This window comes from Ischnura elegans, chromosome 1 (assembly GCF_921293095.1).
Source record: "Ischnura elegans chromosome 1, ioIscEleg1.1, whole genome shotgun sequence".
NCBI classification, from domain to species: Eukaryota; Metazoa; Arthropoda; class Insecta; order Odonata; family Coenagrionidae; genus Ischnura; species Ischnura elegans.
This window is the reverse complement of record NC_060246.1, coordinates 163,138,634-163,150,067: the sequence shown is the minus strand read 5'-3', so window position 1 is coordinate 163,150,067 and position 11,434 is coordinate 163,138,634. Positions and strand designations below refer to the sequence as shown.

The 11,434-nt window shown below is 35.8% G+C and overlaps 1 long non-coding RNA gene across 1 annotated transcript; it reads left to right on the top strand.

Annotated features, from left to right (window-relative positions):
* Positions 1-200: 200 nt before the first annotated feature.
* Positions 201-10,167, top strand: LOC124172921. The gene is made up of 6 exons (XR_006868323.1): positions 201-553; positions 712-846; positions 1,957-2,147; positions 8,866-9,163; positions 9,252-9,366; positions 9,473-10,167. It is a non-coding gene; the product is annotated as an uncharacterized LOC124172921 (long non-coding RNA).
* The last annotated feature ends 1,267 nt before the right edge of the window (positions 10,168-11,434 follow it).

Here is an 11,434-nt window from a genome sequence, read left to right as displayed (position 1 = left end):
TTTATCCGCTAAAATCGGCGCTAGCGGAGCATTGCTTGGACCTCGGTCATAGGATGGACCAAGGCCCCTATATACTGGTTACTAATGTTCCACAGGTTCGTATTGAAATCGGCAGAGGGCGCTGTTGTCTCAATCTTCCGACACCAAATAGTTCCTCTTTTGAACGAGAGGCAGCGCGAGGGTGCCCAGGGTTTCCAGTTGTAGGAAAATTAACATGGCGAAGATAGGCAAAACGTTGACTTGTGGTGTTTTTTTCCATTTTTTCAGTGGTAAGGAGGCCTTCTGGAGGTTTCATTTTTTGACAGTACGATACTGAGTGTTGTGGCTAGAAAGTGGTGCTATTAGCTCAGAAAAGTCAGCGATGGTTCAGGAGTAGTGACTTGAAACAAATCCCGTGCCCTCGCTCGTAGTGGGATCCCGTTTACTTACCTGTGAACACCATGGCTTACGACAAGGGATCGTTTTTGTGCGTGGTTTTAAGTCAGTATATAATGCTAAGAAGAAATAAAATTCCAAACTGGGCATTATAAACTCCCATTTGTGGAAGGCGGCGGTAAGTACACTGAATGTTTACATGTTGCATTTTTGAATAAGTTGTTTCTTGTGCATGGTACCTAAGTTATGATAACGGTGAAGGCCGGAAGTCTCACTAATCTTAGCAATTAAGTTTAATAACAATGCAAATGTTTCAACTGCGTGTCCATATTACAGCATTTGTCGAAAATGAAACTCCTATCCCGCTCAACATTTTTAGTCGACCTTATTTCAAGATGGCAGAATGTGGTGGACACGTTAATTTTAATTTTGTAAGTAATGTGTGCCGCCTACTGTCCATCGCATGGCACAGTGAGTATTCGCATCTAAAGTTGATATTTTTTAAACATTGTTTTGCTCTATCGGAAGTAGAATCAAACTCTTGAAAAGTTATTTTTAAGTTTTTTTTATCTGGAATGGACCTGATGTTTTGGTTTGGGTTTCTTGTTTATATACATTACTAGCTGAGAAGCCCTTTGATTTTGAGCAGCTCGGAGATGAGTTAGAGAATTTGCGTAATTCTTTGTGCATTGAAGTTGCCCGTTGTGCGTGAAAATGCTATTGTTTATTTCTCTTCGTCACAAGGTTCATAAGTTTTGTTCATGGTAGCAGAGAGGAGTACTCCTCGATCGTATCCTACTACACACCGCAAATAAGTGTATTTTTTCTCTATCTTGGCCTCTATTTTTAACGTATATTAGTGCCTTGCAGGGTTAATAGTCTTGAAGAATTTAAATGCATTGCAATTTAAACGACCGATAAATATTCTTTTACGTTATTTTAGCTCGATCGGATACAAACCACATTTATATGATGATTTTTGTATGACAGACACAGACAAACATTAACTTTTTATGTAGGATTCATAGATAAAGCGTAACAGGTATCTCACAATGTCGCGCACAAGAATTTCCTTTGGTTGATTTTGCGTTTAATGTAATTAACTTCATTTTTGCTCTACCATTTCGAAGTGTTCTACGTTCTACTATGATATGATATTTTGGGAACTACAATTAATTATAATCAATGACCGGAACCAATGACTATTTTACTCGGGAGCTTTTAAAGACCAGATGCGTGAATTAACAAATTGAAATAGTTATTTAATAAATGCCTTGCAATAAATTTTGTGGAAATAATTGGATGTCGAGGTTTATCAATTTGATCTGCTGCTACAATTGCTGAGATTTATCGATTCGGTTCAGTGCAAATTATCTGGATAATCAAGAGAAATTGGCCATCTTTCCCTGCCAAGTCATAAATGGCCTACTAACTAGCCAGTTGCTGACAAGCCTTGCACATCCTGCATGTTTCATGAACAATTTCTGTCTAGCCGTGCTACTATTTGAAAATACATGAATGCATTTTGATGTTGGATCTGTAAGTGGCTTTGAGAACTAATTATTCTTTATTTTTCCCCAGGATTAACTGATGTATAAAACCAGTGAAGCATGAAACTTTGTGAATGTAATTTAATGTGAAGTAATTTTGGGAGATGAAACCTAATAATACTGTCTGGAGGAGTCGAACATTTAGATACAAAGAATGATGTAGACCCTCAGATCCAAATATACTGTATGTCCTCAAGAGAAATGCAGCCGCCTTCCAGCAATGTGAGTAAATTTGAAAATATGTAAATATATATTGATGGCTGATCTGAGCTTGCTCTTTTGAACGTTTGTGTCCCGATTTACTCAGAAAAGTAATATGAAAATTTTGCTCTCATATTTATGAATATCACTATTATTGTTTATTAATTTAAGTAAGGCGACATGAGCCAAAGTTTTATTTTATGGATAATTTTTACAACTTCAATGTCCAACATCTGTGGGAGGTTTACCTAGGTAGTTTAGATCATTAAGCATAACATAAATGTTGGTATATGTACTACCAAGCTTGGGTGATCAATCACCTATTAGGTATGTATCAACAATGTGTAAGCACACCTTACATCTCGCCATCTTTATTGTTCATCACTCTTACACCGGAACTCTCATTCCCAACTTCTGAGCATGCCATCATGGTGGCAAACCTTAGGACTCAACATCCCTTTTCTCCTTTAAGAGACATTCTTACCCTTACATAAACGTAAAGTCTTGAACAAAAACAAATGCAAATCCTGACACTTACTACACCAATTCACTTATAAACCAAAATTACATTCTTCATTCCAGATAAATCAAAAGTCTTTTTACAAGCTTGGCATTTGTTAAATAATCAGTGCATGTTAAATACTGAGTGTTCAGTAAATAAATAATAAATAAATAAATAAATACTAGTTATTCAGTGATCTACATTTTATAATACTGCAAAGAACTAGATTTATTACATTCTCTCATTGACCTCATCTCTCCTGGAGAGTCTCCTGTTTTCCTGTAATTGTTTCCTGCCATCACAGGATTAGGTTGCAAATTCTTTCCTCCATCTACAGTTGAGGACCTCAAATCCGGAAAGCTTGGGACCAAAGGGTTTCTGGATTTCTGGTCTTCATGGTATGTTTTGTTAATTAATTAATTTATAAATGTGTTCAGGCTCTTGTGCTTGATATTTGAGATCCCTAAGTGCCCAGGTTGTTAGTGTATGTTTACAGAGTGTGCTAACTTCCCACTCGTACCAGAACAAGGCTCAGAGGCCGGTGCCACGAGGTGTCTAGTCGAAACCCTATGCAGAAGAATTTTCAAACATTCCAGATTTCTGTTTTTTTTTTGGGTTTCTGGATTCCGTATTTTTGGTCCTCAACTGTACTATATCCTCCCTTGGTGTTAGCTCATTGTAGTTCTCTTCCTTATTCCCATTCTCTTGTTCCCTCTGAAGATATGGTTTAGCATGAGAAGTATTCCTTCTATGAGGTTTCCCTTGATTATCATAATATCAACTCCGAATTTCCATTAGATTCTATAACGGTCACAGGATCTTGTCTAAAGGGAGTGGATAGTTTGTTTTCCCAAGCTTGTTTCATTAACACCACATCCCCTGGTTCCACAAGACTAGGCTTTGCAAGACAGTTTAAATGAGCACACAATTTACCATCATCTTTCAACATTAACTCCCTGTCTCTAATTATTACAGCTAATATCAGGTTCACCTGCATACATAACTGTAAATCTGGAATTTTTTTAACCAAATCTTGCATCCTAAAAACAACGCTGCTGGTGGGCAACCTGTTACCAAGTGGGGAGTGGCTCAATATGAGGATAGGTATATCAGAAGTTCCTCTATCCAACTTATCTTTGATGCACCAGCAATCCTTAATCTTTTCATAATGTTCCTGTTTTGGCATTCTACTGCTCCATTTGCCTGGGGCCAATATGGTGTAGAAAAATGATGGATAATATTTAAATCTTTCAGAAACCTCTGAAATCCTGCATCTTTAAATGGTGGTCCATTATCTGATGAAATAGATTTTAGCAAACCATACCGTGCAAACAAGCCTTTAGGCAAATAAGGACTGTGCAAATCTAACACTATCAACAAATTGCCACCTGATGGTTAGGGGCCAAGGAAATACAAACTTACAATGGTTGACATGGCAATTCAGATCGTACTATTGGTTCTAGTGGGTCACTCCTAGCCACTAACTGACATTCATGGCAGGATCTACACCACTGTTCAACATCTTTTTGCATACTTTTCCTCCAAACCTTGGTTCTTAAAATTTTCTTCATACTAACAACCTCCATATGACCTTTGTGAACTACGACTTGACTTACACTCCTGGAGAACTTTTGGTAATATGTACTATTCTTGCCCCTCTAATTAGCAATTAATTAATTTCACCCAATGGGGAAGTTGCATGAAATTTTTTTCATCGAAATAATACATGGTACTTATAGCAATTTTTACCAGGAATCCATTTTCACCAATCAAACTTCTCGTAAACCATTGATTTTATCATGAAATTCATTTACCTTACCTTACCTATGTGGCCACTCAAACCTCAGGAGGTTTTTGGCCTCACCAACAACATGTCGCCATCTATCTCTATCCGCCATCCATTCTGCATCTGCTCTCATCTTCCCTAAGTCCCTTTTCACTTGGTCCTGCCATCTAAGTCGGGGTCGCCCAAGCGGACGTTTTCCTCGGGGTTGATTTTCAGATACCATTCTTAGCATGGACTCATCTTTTCTCCTCTTTACATGCCCGGCCCATCTTAATCTCCTGCTTTTTATTTGCGCTATTATATCCGGATCTGTATATAATTCTCTGAGCTCTTTGTTGGTTCTGATCCTCCATACTTCATCTTCATTAATAGGACCATATATTGTTCTGAGGATCTTATTTTCAAAAACTATCAATTTCCTCTCCTGGTTTTTTGTTAAAGTCCAGGTTTCGGATCCGTAGAGTATTACTGGTTGTATTATTGTCTTGTACAGTTTTGATTTAGTTTTTCTTGACAGAAGTTTACATTTTAGCAATGATTTAAGAGCCCAATAACAGTTGTTCCCGAGAAGTAACCTTGCATTTATCTCTACCTCCTCTTTATTTTCCTGTTCTATGGTTACTCCTAAGTATTTAAAGTTTGTTGTCCTTTCAAAGGTATAATTTTGGACTTTTAACATACTAACAACCTCCATATGAAATTCATTTAAAACATTGAAATCCTACTGCAAACGCGAAGTTAGCTCTGATTGTTGGTGACGTCATTTCTCCCTACGGCGTTTTCGTTTTGCATGTACGGCCGCAGAAGCTACAATGAAGCACTCGTTGAGTAAGTTAATATTTCGACATATTTTTTAACCGTGTTTTCTCTCAGACATTTTATGACGGTATTTAGTCACGTTAAGCATATTTTATCCATTTTCTGTACTCGTATAAAAAAAATATATCGAACATATGCGAAATGGAAGACGGTTTCGTGAAAAGACTGTTGCGATAATCTCCCAAAGGTGGATTCCTTAATGATGGCATTATATTTTAAAAGTAACTTTTTGGCTGCAGAAATTAAAGAAGTGAAGACTTCGCGGTAATTTTTTCTCGTTTATTTTGCCTTTACTGGACCAGCTTTTACGAATACAGAAGTAGCTACTCGGCCTCCGTTGAAAATTTCTGCATTAAATATTGATGCATCTAGTTAGTGCAAATATAGTTTATATGGCACGAGTTATGATTTTTTTGCTTTCAGTATGATATCGGATATTTGATTCAGTATGTTGTGAAATACTTTCTGTGCACAGATTTAAGGTAATGTTTGTGTACACATTATGCACATCATACTATGTACAGTTTTAAGGTGTGTTCTGTATGCATACTGTCTGAAGTGTGTACATGTTTTGACAGGTTATGTGCTTTTGGAGCCACTTTTATAATGGCTGTTTAACGATTAGCATAAGATAATAAACCTTTAATGTTAGCTATGAAACTTCTATTAGATGACTACAAAATAATTATTAGCTATTTAGTAAACTAATGACAAAATTCAATCATTTATGTTAAATAGTATTAGGTGTGCAACTAATCTCTCGATGTTTTTTAAATGAAAATTTTAACTTTATTTTTTTTAAATGGTTATAAATGTGTGCATTGGTTATAAATGCATTCAAAGTATTTTCTGACGCTTCCTACAAAATTTCCCCATCATTGAGGCAGAGCCTGAATATCGTTATGGTAGAAGTGATTCTCTTTTAAAGTTATCCTCTAATCCTACTTTTGTGCACCAACTGGTTATCAATGCAGGAATGAAGGACAAGCAACTTGTATTCTCTGACCTTTCTTACTACTCTCTCCACATGGATCCTAAAGCTTTCTATTTGCTTAGTTAGAATAACTTCATCTTTAGAGCTCTTAACATTCTTTGAAACTCTTGGTGGTATAATTAACTCTCAAATTTTACCACTGAATGAGTGAGCAGTTAGTTTGAACGCGCGATCTACTTTTACCCCACAGCCTTTTGGAATTTGCTCAAGAAATCCAGTCTATGCGAATGACACTATCTATTGCCCGGTCACCATAACCCCTCGAAATGAAATTTTCTAAAGAATAATCAAATGATTTATTTATTTTTTGATAGAGTTTAGATAGAAATATTTGAGCTATAAACAATTCATTAATTTTATAACAATGTAAAAAATATTCCTTTTGAAATAATTGCGTTTGAAAAACACTATTTCTATTTTTCTTTACTATCAGCGGTATAATGCACTGATTACTGTAAAAAACGGATTTAGAGTTTCCTTCGCAATTCACTTTTTTACTTTATGCCTCTCGTAGCATAATAAAGTAAGCGTAATTTGATGTTTTAATCGCAGTAACAATACTGATCCATACAAGACAAAATGTCACCCACTGTAGTGGATACTCATCTATTTTTTTATGCTCCAATTCAGGTTAAAATTTGCCAAATTGGGTTACCTGGCTTTTCAATGTCTATTTCTAAACAATCAATAGTTGACTCTACATGTGAAGGCGAGCAGGAAAGGGTGCAAAACTAAGCAATATCTTTTTTTTGTCAACCATAAAAACCAGATTTTTCAACAGACTAGCCATCGGAATAATGGAAGCAGAAAAATATCGTGCCGCTGTCGAGGGCGAGACATTGAGATATTCTTAGCTAAAATATTGAAGGATTCGTTGTGTCTAATTTTTCTTAACATAACAACAACAGGTAACCCAGTCTTTCCTGACAGCAAATTGACAATAAAATAATTTTCACAGTCTACTCTTAAATACAATGCTGCCTTTTTTCCAAGAAAAACACAGTATACTGAAGGTTTTTTTTCTGGACACCAACAGTTTTTGATTCTGGTTTTAATTGGCAGGACTTTTCCTGAACTCGGCTTTCCATCACTTCCTCAGGTTGTATTTCCTCCTATGGCACTAAGTCAGTTGATTGGAGGAGGTCGTGATTATATACAATCGAGCTCTTACAAATTCTACACTCCTAGGTAGCAAATATGGTGTCGAGGGAGTTCAGTTGGAATTCTATGCATGTGAATCAATTGATTTAGGAGAGAGGGAGGGTAGCCTACTGGATGTACCCTTTAAGTAGTCTTATCCTGATTAATCATTGATAAATTAAAAAATACAATAATTATAAGACATCGGGTATTACGAGGGCCGTCAACCTACAATAACTCAGCAAAAACAGCATGCAAGCGACAGGCGGGTACTGCGCAAACAGGGCAACTGCACTTCCTCCGCACCACACGCTCAAGTCATTTCTCAGCATAATTCTGTTATAATTACTGAAGGTAAAGTGATCTTCACGAACAAATCCCGTCGTTTTCGTCGACAGATCGTTCTTCCTCTTCATCGCCTTAACACACTTCTTTCTTCTCGCTTTATTACTCGACATAAGGACGAATATTTTATTAGAATTTCGTGATGTTTTTGAACACATAGGCACCAAGCAATATTTATTATTCAAGGTTATAAACAGCACTTCCCGTAGGTAAACATACCGTCTTACTGGCGTACGTATACCGCAACAATCTCCTAACTCCACGCCTCGGACGTTAGCAACTCTGTTTGGGGAGAAATGACGTCACTCCTCTTGGACACACTACTTTCGCTCGCTCCCCCCACTACTCCACTTTGACCTTTAATATCTCGAAAACTACTGCTAGTATTGAAATTTCCCCCGGTATATATTATTTCCTAGAGGTTTACTACATTTTGACTGAGTTTTCAAAAAATGTGAAAATTCCCCATTCATGTTGGATAAGCTCATAAAATCTTAACTCTTTAGGCCAATTGTCACTATGAAGACAATTTTTTATCACTTTTTATTCACTGTCCTGCTCAGAAGCCTTTTGAATTTATTGTTAAGCCATTCGGAATTGATGCCTCTACCAAGCACATCACTATCCACAGTTCATAGTAAAGTAACCATCAAAGTTCATAAATGTGAGTGTATACACTCTGAATATACAGTAATAGGGCACCACAGTTATTTAAAGCCGATGTCCAAGGGTCAAATTTGCATCAAAATTTGATACAACTGACGTTCACCCTATCACACGGTCAAATTTTTTTAGCTCATGCTATGAATTTTACATTTTGACTTTTAAGAGTTCATGGATGACTATTTAATTATTTATAAAATCATTAAGAAATCATTACTTTAAATGCCAAATTTGTGAACTAATTTTGTTTATTGATCATTATCAAATTGTAAGCCTGAATATTTATTTTTTTCCTATTCTTATTCAGTTTATTCAATAATTTACTCTCACTCACATTACTAATATTTGTGTTCTTTGTGACTTAATATGTTTTAAATGCCTTGGTCTAATTTCTTAAATTTTGGACATTTTTTATTTTAAATTTCTTATCATGGTTTTGTTATTAGCCCTTATACTTGTACTAATCCTTTTTTATTATTTGTTCTATCAGCTAATATGATGTCTGTGAAACTCCTTGAAGGCTGTTCCTTAAGATAATTCATCGGTGGACTTCAATATTCAAGACCTTTGGTGGCTGTTTCCTACTAGAATTCAAATGAAGAACTTACAGTCAGCTTTTATTTAATCCGTTTTCAGGAGAATAATTGATGCTTTTTGTGGCTGTCTGTTTCATGACATTATACAGAGATGTTGTTTGACGAATTGATGTGGAAATTTACTTCCTTTTGATAGAATGTACATATACCTGAAAATGTTTGCTTATCAATTTTTCTCGGAAATAAGTGTTGGTAAGCTTCAAAAGGTGTTTTTTTTCTTGATATAAATAATCCTAGTGATTATTTTCAAAAGATAAGAGAGAACTTTTTACTTTCTCAGATTTTTGTAAAACTTTGATAACTTTGGATGTATGTCAACTGCATCTGATAAAGTGATCCTGACCCTCAAATCCAAAAAAACACTGCCAAGATTCGAGGAACTGCTTTAACATGGAGTAAGTACGTAACAAATTCCATGATTTGACTATAGTCTCACATCCTTCCATATCTGTCTCCTATCATTTCATGGTCTCCGGTTTTAACTCAAGATTTCATTTTCAGATCGTCAACTTTGTTGTGAAACCACTGCGGAGAACTGAATGAAATTGGTTCGCCTTCATTTGGGATTTGGAAGCGTTGAGTTGTATGGGAAAATATGGATATGTGTTTAAGTATGCTGGGACTAGCCAGGGTCATAACTTTTAAGGAATCTCCCGAATGATTTTTCCTTTGAGTTTTTTTGCACAATTTCATCTGTGTAGACTGCATGCCTTACCTGAATAATTCATCCAATAAGCTGAATAATTCATGGAATTGGAATTAGCCATCTTACTGCAAAGTTAGTTCATTTATTCAAATTTATGGTTGCATATTACCTGTTATTATTGTTTTGGCCTTCTCTGCTAACTTATGTTTCCATTTCTGGAGCATAATATTCTACATTATAACCTGTGAACCCGAAACTTTGTGGATATGATTTGATGTAAAGGGATGTACTGGTAAAGTAATAGCCATTGCTATCTGTATTTACTTCTTATGGAGCAGCGACCATTCAGATCTTTAGATCCATAATGCTTCATGCAAGATCCAACTTTCTGCCTTGAGATACAAAGTTGACACATCTGTCACGATGATACTGATTTAATGGATGTTATCAGGTCTACGGCAGTGATAACAATAAGCCTGTGCTATTATTTCTACATTTTTTCTTATTGGAAGGATTTCATTCATGAATGTTTGCAAATTTTGCTATTGAAACTTAGACCATATAAGAACTAGACCCGCCATTCCCCACCCCTACCCATGTCTCGCCGTGTGGCCAACATCTCCCCTCCGCTCCCTTCCTTCCCCGCCCACTTTTAAAGGGGCGTGACGTAACGGTTGGGACGCTCATCGTCGTAGCGCATGGCAACGAATGGGGATACACTGTATCACTGCGGTATTTTGACCATTTTCTTCACGATTTTTCAATTAAAAGTACTAATATATATTGCGTTATGTACGAGAAGTATTCTCTCAGCCATGGTTGGATTGGTGAACTTACAATTAATAAACAGTGGCCTTTTTCGGCATTGGCAGCGACGAAAAAATATTGTGGCAGTAAAATGAAGACAATGCCCTTTGTAAACTTCCGCAGATTTTTTTCTTATCTCGTTAGCGATCTAGCATCATTCGGAACATCGTTATGAAAACATGAAATCTTGCACAAAAGTTGTAAACGGGGGAATTTTAGAGAGGAAAAGGGTCATGGTGTAAAGAATTTGCCGGTCGTCCACGAAGTAACGCGGCAACGCCTTCGCATATAGTAATTTTTAAACGGTCGATTATGCGATGCAAATTGAACTGCGCGCTAGTGCTATTAAAAAGTGATGTCAACAAATCAGCATTCTTATGATTTAGGTAAGTAATTTAGTTATTTCATAAATGCATATTTTTTTACTTAGCAGACAGCTCTCGTGTTATTTATATTTTGCGATGGTGGAAAAAGGTCTAGCGCCGGCTTTGCAAGTGACACCTACGATATAAGTTCGCTACGGAAATTTCTGGGAATAAATAATACCTATTAACATATTTATAATTAGAAAGAAAGAGAGGATTGGATTAAAATAATTTTAAAAATAAATTTGCTATAAAACAATCAATTATATGTAATTCATTGAATAACTTATTAAATATTTTCATGTAATGTTGTACGTAAATTCGTAGATATGTACTTACAGAGTTTTCAATTAAATTTTTTTAAACAATTTACGACATAATTTAATTTTTTATATTCTTGTCACAATACATAAGAAAAGAGGATGCGGATTCAAAAAAAGTGAATCTCATTTTATTAAAAAATCCAGAAGCGATTACTCTGTCAAATGTGTGAAATATAACGGATAATTTTCTATTTTTCACGGCAGTATGATATTTCGAAGCACTTGGAGACGCAAGAGCATAAAAGATATTTAAATACTGCTGCATCTTCCTCCAAAATACAGAAATTTTTAGTAAAAACAATTTATGGAGACGAAGAAAACA